Raw genomic sequence first — 17,634 nt, forward strand, 5'->3', positions numbered from 1 at the left:
TATATATATATATATATATATATATATATATATATATATATATATATATATATATATACTATGCAATCGATAAAACACATCCAAACTTGGCGTGCTAGTAGACCTTGAATAGCTTAAAACGTATATAAAATATTATGGTCTGTAGTAGGTATTTGGTTCTCAGGTTATCAGAGCTAGAGTTTAGACTTAAGGACTTATTTAAAAATTGTGGCTTCGAGGAAATTGAGCACTCACCTTACAGCCCAGATTTAGCACTGCAGCCTTGGTAATAACAACCGTGTGAATTGGACTATTATCATGCAGTATACAAGCTGAATGAACAGCGACGGATTCAAAAGACTGCCTCCAAAGAACCGATGCAGCTAAACAGTTAAAACTCATAAGCTGCATTATGTTATCCATAGTCCGCATTATATGTAATGAAAGGCGTATCACTAGTGGCGCCATATTTCAGTATCAGGTTAGGAACGTTTGGAAATACCATCCTATGTAGTATTGACATTCAGGGGCACACCCACGGAAGGGGTCCACTGGGTTCGGACCCACTCTGTAACTCGACATATTTGTACATTTTCTTAAGAAAACTACACTTGTTTAGCAGAGAAATGACTGATATAGACTAAAGATTTTACCTAACTCACCACCTGTACTATTTCTTTTCTGATAAAAACAATCTAATTTTATCATTTGTCATGAGAATAGGTATGAGTACTTATTTTTTTGTTTCGGATGTAGAATAACACTCGTTAGATACCGGTACTACATAAACATAGTAACAGTATCCCTTCAAATTGGACCCTTCAAATTTTGGACCCATCCCACCAAAAAATTCTGTTTGTGCTCCTGTTAACATATCCTGACTATTGAGAATGTTCCTCTTTGTTTTTCAAAAGTTCCCCTTTGAGAGGAACAGTCTGAATAAATACATACGTACAATCTGAACGTTGAAAAGTAAATATAATCAAAATAGTGCTGATTGTACTACACAAATTCAACATTAGTTTTACTCTGAAGCAGTGATGAAGTACTAGCCTAAAGGATATCTCATTCTCTTAGGTAATGTAATCATATCATGACTAAACCTCTTTTTACGTGTCAGGAAGTCCCATTTGGGGAATCACGACACAACAAATCGATGGTTCTACTAATATGAAATTTTCATATTTGCACTAAAGAAGATGTATTACTTAATAAGTTAATAAGAACGATCAAGATTTCTTTTTTGTTTTCGTTTATTTAGATCATTGAAATCTGTTTCTGGGTTCTATGATTCTGCTAAAACGTATAATGCAGTAACTTAATGCAAGTATCTATTAACGTCATTTGGTACGACTGAGAAATGTTGATTTAATATTCAAGTAGAAGTGATATGGATTGAAAAATAAAGTAGATAAATTTATATAGTACTACAAATTAACTAACAGTTTTATTTTCCAGGTTTGCAGCACAAAATAATTATAGTATACACGAATATCTCAATACAACGTGCATCTATCATCTTCAATAACTTTGTGATATATGGACTGACAAAAAAAAAAGTCGTGTGGAGTAATGTTGCAGTAAATAGTTGATAATTGATGATTTTCGTAATTGATGTGTGTGTATGTGTGTGTGTTAGCAGTCATAGAAAATAGATCTTTGGACCTAGAAATGATTTGTCAGAGACTGAAAGATTCTTGCAACGAACACTATATACATTTTCTTAATTTTTGTACTGCATATATTCAGTAATTTAAACAGACAGATGCATTGGTAAAGTTCATATTTTCATGTTATGCACACTATTGCTGTTTCTTTGAGAGTCATTCTTGGTTGTAACATACCACTTGAACACTTTCAGAGCAGGGGTCGGAGGGGTGGACTATTCTAATTTAGTTTCTTTTTACTTCTACTAGAATAAATGTATTTCAGTACCAAAGTCTTCTCTATACTTCCAATGCACGGAAGTTAAAGTTGATCAACTACTTGGCAGCACCAATGACGAAAGAAAAATATAAGTAAATTAGAATCGAGATAACTAAAAAATATAATAGGTATAACTGATTAATCTTATAAATTGGGTGATAACCAATCAAAAATATAATAGACTATTTTGAAATAATAGTATAGAAGAACCAACATCGGAACAAATTCAACCAGGGACATCTTAACAATTTACGTAAGATAAAAGCATACAGGGTGTGAAGGTAATACTGACTTTTTTGAAATTTGCATCCAGAGAGACGTAATCGTCTTCGACGTGGGAGACTCGGTTCGGTTCTGACCAAAGCTAATGTGTTTCGAATCCCTCGTTAAGCTGTAGGTCGACATATAATATAGAATAGAACGCTAACTCTCCGTACACCCAGGGAGACATAATATTTTCAGATACTTCGTACGTCACGTAATTCCTTCATGTATATCCCCATTTGACGAGCTGGTGGCGTGGTCCTGTAATTTAGCTCTATTGAGGCAAAATTATGTGACGAGTATGGCCTATACAGGAGAGTTGATCTTGCATTATGGTCTGAGCACCCACAACCACACTGGATTCAAACCCCGGTCCTGGTTTGTAACCACTGTGTTGCATAAGGTCACAAAACACAAATATTCTAATATCTAATTCTAAAATAATCAAAAACCTAATGGAAATTTCCATTGACTTTTTATTACGCTATAGAATGCTTTAGAACTAGCTGATTAGTGAAATCACTTCCTTTCGCTCATCCGTTGATTATAAGTGGTTGAAGTTAAAGGTTGAATTTCGATCTCCTACTCGTGCGCTTAAAAGGATGAGCACCATGTTGGTACGTCATATGTCGGTTCAGAGGAAAGTGTATGCGCCGCTCAGTAGGGAAGCTGCTTGTCCAAAGATACGATGCATGTTTTTCAAATGTGTACGACGTTGCTAATAAAACAAAGAAATTTAAAAATTAACAAAATTTAAGGCTTCTTTAAGTTCAATATTTGTCCATTTATTTGATAGCAAATTATTTGAATATATAGAGTGATTCTTTTAAAACTCACGGATTTCATTTGGGTCTAGAATTTCTAACTGAGGTCCGACTTTCATGCGGTTTCTGGCAAATGATCAAGTAAGGATGCTGAATTTATGGGACTATGTTTACTGGTTTAAATTCATCCGGGGTAATGTCGGCCACGCCTCAAGAAAAGCAGCCAACATTCGCCAGTGTACCTTGCAATTGGAATGAGGATTTGGATTTTTGAAGCGAAATTGCAGAATACAAATTATTAGTGAGAATACAAATTAAGTGTTAGGGGTAACATTCAAAAATCCCATGTTGAATAGCTACAGCTGATTTATTGCGACAAACAGCGGAGAGATTTTTGGGCGACTTAGGAGTCAATAAATGACATTTTCCACAAGAGCTGCCTACAGGGTCCGATGCATCCCTGTCTCACTCAGAAGCGATCCTGTTTCTTCCAATTTATTCACTAGCAACCATAGGTATATTATGTTACTATCTGGGGCAGAACGTGAGACAAATTTGTTTCTAAATTACCTTCGCAAAGCAACAACAGATTCCGTTTACCAAAAACTTTTAACGATAAGCTCAAGTTGCTCCAAAGAGTACACTATTCTCACTATGTCCTGATTATATTCACACAGTAGCACAGAATTGTACAGCGCAATTTCCAATACAACGACCCAGTTTCCTATTTCTTATCCTTATTGACCTTGGCGAGGTTTCCATGTACGAAGAAAACTCAAATCTTCACCGCACCGCACTTGATTCCAATTGTAAGGTACAATGGCGAATACTTGTAGTTTTTCTTGAGGCGTGGCCGATCTTACCCCGGATGAATTTAAAGCAATAAACATGGTCCCATAAATCTTCCATCCTTCCTTGATCATTTGTCACAAACCGCATGAAAATCGGACTTCTGTTAGAAATTCTAGACCCAAATGAAATCCTTGAGTTTTTTTAAATCACCCTGTACTTGAGGGACAAAGTTATGGTGTACTAATTTGCAGTATTATCTAACGAATTTCCAAAACCACTTAAATATGTAACTAATGTTACTTTCCTTAGCAGCACAACATAATCAGTGCCTATGAACATACGTAGGCCTACTCATTCAAGTATTGTAGTTCTGCTAAATGTTTTTTAATGTAAGCTACACGTTTAAGCAAACGAAGGTAGTTGTGATAGGAATTTTAATTAATACCTTTGCGTAAATTGACATTGTTTGCAGTCTGAGTTAATAAACTAATTACTGTTTGCATGTTTGAGCCACAAATTGACCTTACGAAACGAATTTTATTTATCCTTAAGAAAGATCAATATAAAAGCACAGTGATTTGATAGTAGAGTGCTAATTTCTGGTATGCAAGTAAATTTACAAATGAGAAAACATTTCCCCGAAAACATACAATATCCAATATTTTCACGACATAATCTTTTGCAAGTGTACTACGATAAACCAAGTATTTACCAGACTCATTGCTGACGAGAGAAATAATATAAACTGATGTTCGTATGCTTAGAACACTATTTCGTGTGAGGTTATTGAAAATAAAAAGTTGAAGTTTCAAAGTAAGAATACACATAACACATAATGAATTTCTAATGAATTTGTGCCAATATTCCTCTTGTTCAGGTTCGAAAAATCATGGGTTCCAGTTAGCCATGGCGATTGGAAATAAGAGTCTTGCGCCTAGATAATTTAAATCCAAAATAAAATTTTGAAATCCCACGTAGCTATCAAATTGTATTATTATGGTGCCTAGTTTCGTGTAACGTGGGTTCCTGTCACCACGGCATGGCGCGTCCTCAGGTTGCGGATCGAGGAGAAAGCAGTCGTGGACAGCCGACTAGGAGTGGTCCTCTAGCTTGGGGGTTTGGGTAGGGCTAACAACCTCATCCTGTAAAAAAGCACTTGTTCAGAAATATTCACAAAAGCCTCGGACAAGGACTGATAACTTGGCACGACCTCAGCAAAAGAAAATGGACATGAGATTTGGAACATGGAATATTAGAAGTCTTTATAGGGCAGGCGCGTTAAAATCCGTAACGAGTGAGTTAGAGAAATACAGGATGAACGTAGTAGGAGTTCAGAAAGTTAGGTGGGAAGGAAATGGATCTGAGAATTCCGGAAATTTTACGTTCTTTTACGGGGAAGCAAATAAAAATCCCAGTTAGGAACATGGTTTTTTGTTCATAAACGTATATTACCAGCAATTAAACGGGTTGAATTTGTCACTGACAGACTTTCTTTTATTACTCTTAAGGGACGGTGGTGTGATATTATTGTTTTAAATGTACATGCCCCAACTGAAGATAAGGATGACGATATAAAAGACAGTTTTTACGAAGAAGTGGAACGGATATTTGACCAACTCCCCCGATACCATATGAAAATTCTATTAGGGGATTTCAATGCGAAGGTAGGACGAGAGGATATTTTCAAACCGATTATAGGGAACGAAAGTCTGCATAAGGAAAGTAATGACAACGGTGTTAGACTCGTGAATTTTGCAACATCCAAAAACTTAATCGTGAAGAGTACAAAATTCCCACATCGCGACATTCATAAATACACTTGGACATCACCAGACGGGAAAACACATAATCAAATTGATCACGTTTTAGTAGATAGAAGAATACAATCTAGCATAATTGATGTCCGGTCGTTTAGAGGGACTGATTGTGACACTGACCACTACCTGGTAGCAGCGATAATACGAGAGAGGTTATCGTTGAATAAAGGTAATATTCATTGTCCGAAAACGGAGAGATTCAATTTAAAGAAATTAGAAGAGAGCCAGGTAAGAGAGAAATACCAGATTGAAGTCTCGAATAGATTCTCGGCCTTAGAAGATTCGGAGTGCACTAGTGTTGAGGATACCTGGATTGAAATTAGAGATAGCATTAAAATTTCAGCAAAAGAAAAATTGGGACACGCGGAAATACGTAGGAACAAACCATGGTTCGACCAGGAATGCATAAAACTAGCAGAGAATTGAAAACAGGCAAAATTACGCTGGCTACAAAATCCGAATGAAATAACTACACAAAATTTCGCAGATATCAGGCGGGAAACTTCCAAAACTTTTAGAACAAAGAAACGCGATTTTCTGAAAGCTAAAATTAAGGAACTTGAAGATAATAGTAAAAATAAAAACATCCGGGACATGTATAAGGGAATCAACGAATTTAAGAAAGGCTATCAACCTCGTGCTTATATATTAAAGAAATCTGACGGTACAGTTCTCACTGACACGGATAGCATCTTAAATAGATGGAAAGATTTCTTTGACGATTTGCTTAACACGCAACCGAAAACTAGTGTGCGGGGAGAAAAGTAGATACACACCGCAGAACCGTATATCCCAGAACACAACCGAATAGAAGTAGAAACAGCTATAAAGAAATTAAAGAAACACAAATCTCCGGGTGTAGATGAAATTCCGGCTGAGTTAATTTTAGCTGGAGGCGAAAAATTGTGGAACAAGATACACAAACTCATTCTCCTTATCTGGAACAAGGAAGAATTGCCACAAGAGTGGAATGAATCAATCATTGTTACAATTCACAAGAAGGGCGACAAAACTGACTGTAATAATTATCGAGGCATTTCTCTTCTGTCAACATCCTATAAAATCCTTTCAAATATTCTATTAGCAAGACTGACCCCATACGCAGATGAAATTATTGGAGATTATCAATGCGGATTTAGACGAAATCGATCAACTATCGACCAAATATTTACCATTCGCCAAATACTCGAAAATAAGTGGGAACACAATACCCCGGTACATCAACTATTTATTGATTTTAGAAAGGCGTACGACTTGGTTAGGAGAGAAACATTATAGAACGTTCTTACAGAACTTCGAATACCGAGAAAGCTAATTAGATTAATTAAGATATGTTTAAATGAATTCCAAAGTAAAGTCCGGGTAGGAAAATTTTTGTCCACGAGCTTTCACGTCGAAAATGGACTGAAACAAGGAGATGCGTTGTCGCCATTATTATTTAACTTCTTCTGGAATACGCTATAAGGAAAATCAAAGATAGCAACCAGGGCCTAGAGTTCAACGGTATTCACCAGGTTATAGCATATGCTGATGATGTAAATTTTTTAATAGGAGATGATAGGAGAACAATAGAAAAAATGCAGAGATCTTATTAAACGCTTGCAGGGACATGGGTTTAGAAGTAAATGCAGATAAAACTAAATACGTGGAAGTGCGTCGGGACCGGCATACAGCAAATTATGGATGCGTTAAAAAATTAAATAATAGTTTTGATAAAGTGGATAGTTTCAAATATCTAGGATCAATATTAACAGAGGAAAATCATATTCACGAAGAAATTAAATGTCGACTAAAAGCAGGGAATTCGTGCTACTATTCGGTTCAAAATCTCTTGTTGTCGCGAATTCTGTCGAGGAATTTGAAGCTTAAAATATACAAAACGGTAATCATGCCTGTTGTTTTGTATGGCTGCGAAACATGGACACTTACTCTGAGGGAAGAGCATAGACTGAAAGTATTTAAGAACAAGATCCTGAGACGAATATTCGGACCCAAGAGGAACGGGAATGGGGAATGGCGGAAACTTCATAACGAGGAACTACATAATTTATATGGTTTACCCAACATTGTCAGGGTCGTGAAGTCTAGGAGGCTTAGGTGGGCGGGTCATGCAGGTAGAATGGAAAAAAGTAGAGACGCCTTCAAAGTCTTGACTGGAAGACCAATCGGAAAACGACCATTAGGAAGACCTAGGCGCAGATGGGAGGACAATATTAAGATGGATCTCGCAGAGATAGGAATACAAAGTAGAAACTGGATGCAGTTAGCTAAGGATAGAAGTCAGTGGAGAGCTTTTGTGAACGCGGCATTGAACCTCCGGGTTCCATAGCCCATAGAGTTAGTAGTTAGTTAGTTTTGAGTAATGGCGCCTTAGTCAGATGAAAAATTTTGGAGTACTTCTCTTGTTTATGATGCTCTTTCGGCAGCCTAACCAACTGTCTGTCTATATTCCCTTCAACTTTCTTAAGCTCTAAACCATCACGGTGACTACGAAAGCATTTCTCTTGTAGAAATATAGCAAATAAATAAATAAATAAGTAAGTAAATAAATAAAGCGTTATATAATACAATTCTTATAGCATTAAAATAAGAATAGTTGTAGCAATAATTTGCGGAAATCAATAAGTACAGTAAATAGTAGAAACAATGTAAGGGCGTAGTAGGATATTTTTTTAAATAAAAAGCATTAAGAGCTTTTTGGTGCAGAAAGCGCTTATTTTTATCCGTAGTATAATCAGTGGCGAAACGTACTATGAGGTTCTGAGGCCGGGCCTACCCTGTTTTCTACCGTATATTTTCTTTATCTTTGATTCCCTATAAAATAAAGTCAATACTTCAACATTTCGATTTTTTCGGTAAAATAAATAATAGGTTGGAAACACTCGGAGTCCGTTACGTCTGAGACTCACCAGCTCACTACCGGTAGATAAGCTTAGGGGCTATGCTGCTCAGGGAGAGAAGCTATTGTCGCCGGGGATTGCACGCATTCTTGGGAAGATGCGAAGGCTCGCTTCTGGGAGTTTAGTTTTAGCGTTGAAAGCCATCTTTCAATGCTAATATGTTGTTAAATGATTTCCTTAACACAGAGTAAGAAGTTTCTGTGTATGTATTTCTATTAGCGATAACTTGTTTAATTTAGGTATATACTCTCAGGAGTTATTCAGAGTAGCTGTTTTCCCCCCTACATGGTTCCTGGTCCATAATAGCTTGTGAAATATAAGTCTGATACATTAAACATATGTATAAATTTACCAAAAGCTACCGTACAAGACAAAATAATAATATTTGTGTATAATTTTAGTTGAGTTTTCTATTTTGTAGAATCAGTGGGGTATTTACGATTTTGTTTCGAGGAACTATGTTAACTTTATTCCTAAAATGTGAACATTCTGCAATATAATATCAAACAACAAAAAATTGCGATAACATTTCGGTGAGTGCTGAAGCCCTGAAGCCACTCCCTTAAATAGGCCACTGTATAGAATACAATATTAAATATCTTGCGTTGATTCATATGAAGTTCCTTCTGAACATTAACAGTTTTGGGGTGAAGTCATTATCACGTGATGTGTTAATTCAATGAAGTATTGTACTTACTTTAAAGTGGGAGATGCAAATAAGAAACGCTTATCCAAGACATTTGGCAGCTAACTGTAAGAATGCACTTTCTTTTTCTCTTTTTTCATTTTCAAATTTGCAGGAAATGAAAATAGCAAGTGAAGAGGAAATTCCCCTCATTCCCTCCTGCAAATCCCAGACAGAAGAAAATATGAATTGCACTTCAAAATATTTGTAGTGGAGCTAACTGGGAATATTAGTTTATCGGGCCTACCCTACTTGTGGGATTACGCTTCGCCACTGACTAAGTATAATATGAAGATTCACGACACATTTTCAAAATAAAGAAAAGCTATAATATTGTTACTTATCCAATATGTGAGTGATTTAATTTAAATTGATAGAGTACTTACACTCCTAATGTTTTCGGTGTAATGCAATAAATAATAAAACAATCCTGTTTGTATGTATCTAAAATATTTTATAATGATAGAACATTACAAATGACTTTAGGTGTACTTTAAACTAGAAGAGTAGGTTTTATTAACACGTTACCCTTATATACAGTAAGTATTTTAATTAGTTTGACACTTTTCCTTTAATTATTCCACTAAATTTATTTGTAACTTACAGTAAGAAACAGCAATATGAATAGATTCCCTGAAGCTTTCAATACGGATAAGAGAGGGATACAAAGATTGATGTCGCGCCAAGACCTTTGTTTCTGTTGCCGCGACGTAAGCAGCTCATTTTTGCATTGTTTGGAGCATTCTATATTCGTACATAAGAAATAATTTTGTGAGATTTTTGGTATATGGTATAGTATTAAAGAATAGTTCTACGTGATGGTGTCTTTAAGTTACAATCTTTGCTCAAAAGGGAAATGTTGATTGAGGATGAGATTTTATAGTAAGCAGAAGACTAGTTTTGAGTTTTTGAACCACAAAAAATGGAAATCGAACTACTGCCGTAAACCGTAAGTCATCGAACTAAAGTAAGTCAAGGAATCTAGTTACTTTCTGTGTAGAGAAGGTGATGTACACCTAACGATTGATATTGAAATGCCACTAAGAGTAATCAGAATCACGGTAACTGTAATGCGTAAGTAAAGCAAGTAATGAGGTCCTATGTCTACAAAATATCATGGTCAAGAGGAAATGGAGTTGTTATAGGTTTAATGTAATCGTTGTAAAACTTTGAAACATGCTTAGCACTCTCTATATAGAGGAATCACTAATATTGGCAAGCATCTGACTCTTCGACATCATATGATACAGATGTGTGAAAGTGATTATATTCGTAATTTTAATTTCTCAGTTATCTATTTACATCTTCGCTCCTTTGTCTTGTTCCAGTGGCATAGCCAGATCACTAACCCGGCTCAAGTCTCCAACCCTTAGTGCAGTGATATTGCAAATGGATTCTGCTTACATGCATTTCTGCTCTCGATATTACAAGTTATTCTTTATAATTTGTCACACACACAAACACAGATAGATATATTCATATGCATAGGCCTCCCTGATAAGTTTCTAATTACGCTACTGTCTCATTCTCAGTTATATTATTCTGAGTCATCACGGGAAAAGGAACAGACCACCCTATGTAGTGACTTAGTAGCTCGGTATCTAACTTAGTTAAACATGCTCACATAGCACATAGGACACATAGCAAATAACGTCAATCACGGACACTGGATGCTACTGGATGTTCAATGGACATACAAATATCCGCTTATATCCCCAGAACGGGCCTGCAGAATTCTGAAATACTTCTGGTCTTTTTGCGGTAAAAATCGTATTCAATGGACAACCTGACAATTTTTGGACATCCAAATACTGTCCCGTGAGAGCCATATTACATTCAAATCCAAGGGAAATCCAATAGATTTTTCCATTATTCTTAAAATTTTCACTCCGAATTTAAATGTATTTGGGACTTCCACAGAACATCCTTAGGGACAGGAGTTTTTCGCAATTTGAAATTGCACATTTCGCATTTTGAGAAAAATTCCGTATTTTGTCGCATTTTGAGATATAAAATTTCTTATTTTGTCGCTCAAGTGCATTATTTTACAAGCTCTAATATACAAACTCTAATATAGGCCCAATATAAGTAATAAACAATAATATTACTTAGGACAATGAAGTTATTCTTTAGCAGTTACTAACAACATATTACTTTTCTTCTGTCACAAGTTTTTTTATTTTATTTTTTATTTTTATTTATTTATTTATCTTTTTTTACCAGGCATGTACTTGAACCACGCACGAAATGCAGAGTGGTCAACTTTTTCTGTGGATATATTGAACTTCAGCAACATGTCGGTAGTCTTATGTGTATGAACTCAATCTTTTCTACTTTTGCTTTCCGTGCATTTGCAAAACCTTCCAACTTAATTTGTCCCTTCCCACTGCTTGCTCCATATTCAACTATCTCTGGTACGTTTATGTCCCGCCGACTTTATTTGTTTTGTATAGTATTCTTTTTTATTCAATGCATGAATTACAGAATTTACACATTAACGTTTGGATATCACTTACGTACAAGCCTTCACTGGCAAATTCACTTGCGCGATCTTGTTCCGTCCCCTTTTTATTCATCATTTTTAAAATTATAAACTCTTTTAGCGTACGTATTCCACAAAAACACCGAAGTGAGGATTTCTGCTGTTTTAACGACGCTGAATGTCCCACATTCCACAACTACAGCTATGAACTCAAAACAGAAGTTAGAAGTAATCAGCGTTGCCAGTTGCAAAAGGAAAACGTTGCTGGGAAAATCCTACTTATTATTCCTGTATTTTAAAACTGAAATTAACGTTTTAAAAAAATCGCAATTTGTGCCGTTTTGCGGCATATTTCGCTCAAAATGTCAGTTATCGCACTTTGTCGCGACTTCAAAATACCCATTTCCTTACTCAATCTGAAGTAGTTCGTTGAAAAAACAACTATCGGCTTTGTCGGAAAACTTTCGCGATTTCGCAACTTGCGAAAAACTCCTGCCCCTAAACATCCTGTAGACATTCATGTTATGTGGCTAACTAACACAGGTGTGCCTTCTCCATGATTGTCATCGAGGTCCCGTCCGAATTTTCAAGATATCTTTTTCCATGAATAATATCTACTTTTAAACTTACTCAGTTCTTTTAACATCCAATAGTCCTTTCTCTCGATACTATCTTGATTAAAACGTGTTTATGTGTACACTTTCTATACATTAATGTTTCAATTATGTTTTCTTGGCTTCCCTTTGAAATTTCCATGATACAGTTTGGAACCTTGTGAACACCAATCAAAAGACAAATACCGGAAACAATGTGTAGCAGCTTCGTCAATAAATAAGACACTTGATTTAGAAATTACAGTATTAAAGCTCATATAAACTCAGATCGCTGATTGAAGTGAGACGGTATGTTTTGAATGCTAATTACTAGCTGTATATATTAGGACTGAAAGTAGCACAGATAAAATAACTCGAAACTTTGACATTTAGAGAGTATTCCTCTTTAAAAATATTCATTTTCATTGGTTCAGATAACTATTCATTTTCCTCAATACTTCACCCAACATTTATTCGAAATTTGTGAACTTACAATTTCTTCGAACGAACTGTTTACCCGTATTTGTATTATAATTTTATTCAAATATAATGGATATTTGATTAATTACAGTGGAGTCCTGGTAATCCGAACAGGTCCGGGAGAAAAATTTTATTTATTTATTTATTTATTGTGGCGAAAATACGCAGTTTTAGGAAATTAACTAAAAGGATGACAACAACTGACAAACTGCCGACCGCTTCAGGTGAACTACACAAAGATAATAATACCCTTAACAGAAAGCTTTGTAACTACTGTACGTGGAAAAATAAAGGCATCAAGTTTTTTCAAGATTTTAAACATTTTTCCAGTACAGAAACAACTTACTATACGCTATGTATTACAACACAATAGACCCATTCACCCGCTTCAAACTCCGATTTCACTCTTATTCCAGCTAATCCGAACAGGGTTCGGTCCTAATTAGTTCAGATTAGCGTCACTCCACTGTATCTGAGAATATAAATTTAACTCCTGCTCAACAATCTGAGGGAACAGGGCTACTAGTTTGCTTGTTGCATTCATGCCTTTGAAGTAATTTATTATCAGCTGTTGGTCCCCCTCACCATTAACGCTGGCTTTGTAGACCGGGATTCGCTACTTTTTTGTTTCAAGTAGCTCTCAAATTATCGTCACGACGCTGAGTGGATACTGCAATGCCAACACTATCTGATGAGTACGAACGGTCAGCCATCTTTCCTTGGAACAAACTGCATAACTTCGTTGATCTCAGGAGAAAGAGTATTCCAGTGCGGTTCGGAGTTGGCAGTATTCTAAGAATGAATTGTTAGAAATTTGGAATAAGAAGGATAATTTAAATCTTAACAGCACTAGTTAAAGGACTTAAAAGTTCCTGTATAGTGTTACAATATTCGAGAATAAGCTGCAAAAAATATGGAATGCAGAAGTTTTAAAAGACGAAACGAATAGTGATTGGAGCGAAGATAACTTTACCAAATGTGGAAATTGAAAAGAACAAAGTAGAATATATTAATAATTTCTGGTAGCTCAGTAGTATAATGTAGATTTATAGAGCTACTCTATATGACAATGAGTTGTTTTGAATTGCTTTAATAGAAAACTATCCTCAGAACATCAACAGGTAACCCAAGTGGTAAGGGCCTTAATTACGTTAAGTCAAATCTAGGAAAGATTTTTCAATAAACTTTTACATTATAAGACTAAATTATCTTTATTTATAATAAGCATCAAAATTATTTATATAGGGGAGGGTGGAGTAGAATCGAATAGTCGGGCCCAATCCAAGTAACCACGTGGATAAACGAGGTATCACTACAGAAGAAGAAGTGGCCATTATGCAGGTCGCCTGAGATCAGTTCTGTTCTGTCAGGGATGCCTTTTGTGTTTTAATGCATTTGCATTTCGAGTTTTGCACGTTAGATCTTCAAGTTTTTTCCAACGCGTGCTGCAGAGAATAAACAGATAAATAGTATTATTGATATAGTGTTTAATAAGGATTGCTTCGATACTAAGTAATTTTGTGTAGCTCTTTGTTAGGTTTGGTAACACCATATTTTGTGTAACAAATAGAAGTGGAGTGTAACTGGATGCCTGTTATACGGCAGAAACAGACAGTACACGGTTGTAGCCCGCTACTTTCTGGAAGTGAAAAATAGTTGAATTCTTTTATTCTTTAAGTAGACCTAACTCTTCAATCTAAATATAATGTAAGTATCTTAATAATTAATATAAAACTACAAATTATTATTTGCGTTGGGCTTATAATTCTGAAAACGTTGCAGACTAAACAATTTGTAACAATAAAATCTATAAAACACTAATCATGTTTTAACAATTGTATTATTTATTTGTACAAAAATATTTTGTAGAAAAAATACAATACCAAAACCAAATTGAGAATGGTTGTCGTGAAAGTCTGTAAGTTCCACAAAACAAAATTAAAAGCCTTAACTAAAATAAATCATCAAAAATAAAATACACTGAGCATAGCCCACCTGTAAACTGAAAAGTTTAGGCCTACTGCATATTTTTCGTGCTGTTGCTATATACACTTTAGGTCTATGTTTTCTCTGTTTCCAGAGCTTAAGATGCCTATAAATTATAAACGGAAAGGTCGGACCGACAATCATGGAGTCGAGAAAGTATGAGAAAATACAATATAACTATTTCTCTTGTGAATTTTACCACTAAACGTCAACGTTTGTATAGCCCAGGCCCGTAGCTAGAGCACTAGAACAGGAGGGCTGAGATCATTTTGGAGTGGATAATTTGAGTTAATATTAAATTCATTCATACATAACAACAAACAAGTAATACATTCCACAGTTGTGATTCGAAATATGTATAGACTTAAGTGCTTACCTGCTCCTATGGAGAAGGAATAAAGACTATGACCTTTTTCACAACTACAAATCCAACAATAGAAAAAGTAAAAGTAGAATCCTATATGTCACACACGTGATAAGCAGTAACTTTTAGATTGTTTCAAGGTAATCCAGGAAAGATATTCGCTCAGCAAAATAAGATAAAAATTGTAAATAATACGTTATTTGAGAAAACACGGAAGGCTTTAGCAAAAAATAAAACTGTTTTCATAAACAATTCCTTTCCTCAAGGATTTACAAGGCCTTCAGCTTACGTAAATGTAAAATTGTAAATAAAAAATAAAAGTGTTTGTGCCTTCAAAAAATAACTATAAAACCCTCTAATAACTTTGCTAAATCATCATTCTAACGATCATTCTCTCTAACCTGGCAATTACACAAGTTGGTGCTACGACTAAGTGTGGGGTAATCTGCAGCCATATACTCATATAAACTGTAAGTACGCTTTTGCACTTATCATATGTTTATCATGGTGTGAAGACCTGAACATTTGACAATCTTAACCCACACACAAGTTTGTAAACCCCGCATCTTTTAAGATCACGTCAGCGATCCTCAGCCTTAATTGGCAATGCATTATATTGATTAAATTTATTTTTGTAAATCTTTTATAGTAATAGTCACAAGAATTATGCATTCTTGTTAATAAACTCTTTTTGTGGTGTTTGTCTTAAAAAAAAAACAAAAAAAAACACTATGTTCTCATTTAAACTATCCACACCCTTTAAATTATGCAACCCAATCACCACTATACTACTCTGTGAGCAACTATAATAATAATAATAATAATAATAATAATAATAATAATAATAATAATAATAATAATAATAATAATAATAATAATAATAATAATAATAATAACACCTTTTACAAGTGATAGTTTCAGGGGATTGTCTCCCTCCCTCTTACCAACTTATAGCTACAGGCCTGGTGTAGACCACAATGTAAATGTACGTTAATTAAAGAAAAAATGTTATTTTTCATTTTTACACAAGATTCACATGTATGAAATAGGAGGATTTGACTTTCATTTATAACAATATTAAGAAATAAATAAGAGCTCCACAACTTGTAAGATTATAAAAGTAAAATTCAATTTATACTTGTTCTATGTATAATTTTACAGCAATTTACTAGCACAACTTTAGCTTTCAGAGGCCATCAAACCTAGGCTACTCGGTTCTGCAACAGTTTCCCCTATTTCTTCATACTAATATTTCCTCTATATAAGCATCAATCGTACGTTTCTAACTTGGAACCGTAAATTGTTTATTGAATGAACTCCATCGATTCTATCCAACATCCGAACATTGATATTTAACATAAATTCTGTTACAGATTCGACAACCCTCGCAATGTCTAGTGGCTGTCAATGGGAATAACTGAGTGGTCTCGGGTGTTCGGCTTCATATATAATGTGAGAGATTTGGACTACTAATATGTTCCTACGCATGCCACAGACTTGCTCTTTATAATATATGCATTTTTTTATAATCTCATAAACAATCAAATGTTATTACAGTACAATTGACAAGTATTTAAGTAAGGAAAATTCATACCATACTGATACAAATACTTAAAATACACGGAACACATATAATGTTCAAAATTATTCTTTAAAAATTACTGTACGCAAAACACGTGATGGTGCACGTTACAAAATCAAAAACGGTACTATGATGAGGTAAGTTTAAAATACGAACAGCACCGTTGGAAAACGTCATTTTTCTACCGAAAAATACAATGGTTAGTGTATGCTATTTTCACTGCTTCTGTCACATTTTGGTTACTGAAATATTTAAGCACATTCCTAGAAGTATACTTCGCTTTTAATTTTTCCACTGTAATACTCCCTGGTAGTTAATATTCAATATTGGAATAAATACAACTAATAATATTTAAATATGTCATTTAAAAAGTATATATGATCTCATAGTTTTTACTATTTATTTTTAGATTTAGAGCGCTAGTCATGAAAAGAATTCAAGATATTTGTAGTGGTACTATTCAGTCCGTTCCCACCGGTTCGCGGGAACCGGTTGTTAAAATATTTCGAGTTCGCAGAACCGTTTGTTACACCCAGACCTAAACAGGCACAAACATAGATATAACCTCGCCAAGAGTGAAAGAAGAAAGCCAAAGAAATTATGTGGCTGAACCAGTCAGAACCAATTTTCTGAAATCGAAAATAAACCATGCAGATCGTTTGTTCACGATTGTTCTAATAAAATTTTCGTTTGTTCATGATTTATAAACAATTATACCAAAAGCAAAAAGCCCGGTGCCAACTTCATTTAGCAGAACCCATTTTCGAAAATCGATAAACAATGCAAATAAGATCTCTATATCTTCTGTATTTCTATTAGCATAGCAATCGTATGTATTGCAAATTTCAGCTGGAGGGGAGAGCTTGTAGAATACAAATTTTTCACAGCCAAAACAATTAAACTATTTGAAGAACATTAGTTTGCTGTTTACTACAAGATTAATGAAGGGCGGTGTGAACGCTAATTTTGTTTTGAGTGTCTTTGTTCTTAGAAATTCTTACAGCTACAGGGTTAAACATA

General features: G+C 34.9%; 1 protein-coding gene across 1 annotated transcript in view; it reads right to left on the bottom strand.

Moving 5' to 3' along the window:
• Positions 1 to 17,634, bottom strand: part of LOC145674340 (uncharacterized) — a 321,553-nt gene that overhangs the window by 302,364 nt on the left and 1,555 nt on the right. The gene's annotated exons all lie outside the window — the stretch shown is intronic.

This window comes from Thermobia domestica, chromosome 2, assembly GCF_964235325.1.
Source record: "Thermobia domestica chromosome 2, izTheDome1.hap1.1, whole genome shotgun sequence".
In the NCBI taxonomy this organism is placed as follows: Eukaryota; Metazoa; Arthropoda; class Insecta; order Zygentoma; family Lepismatidae; genus Thermobia; species Thermobia domestica.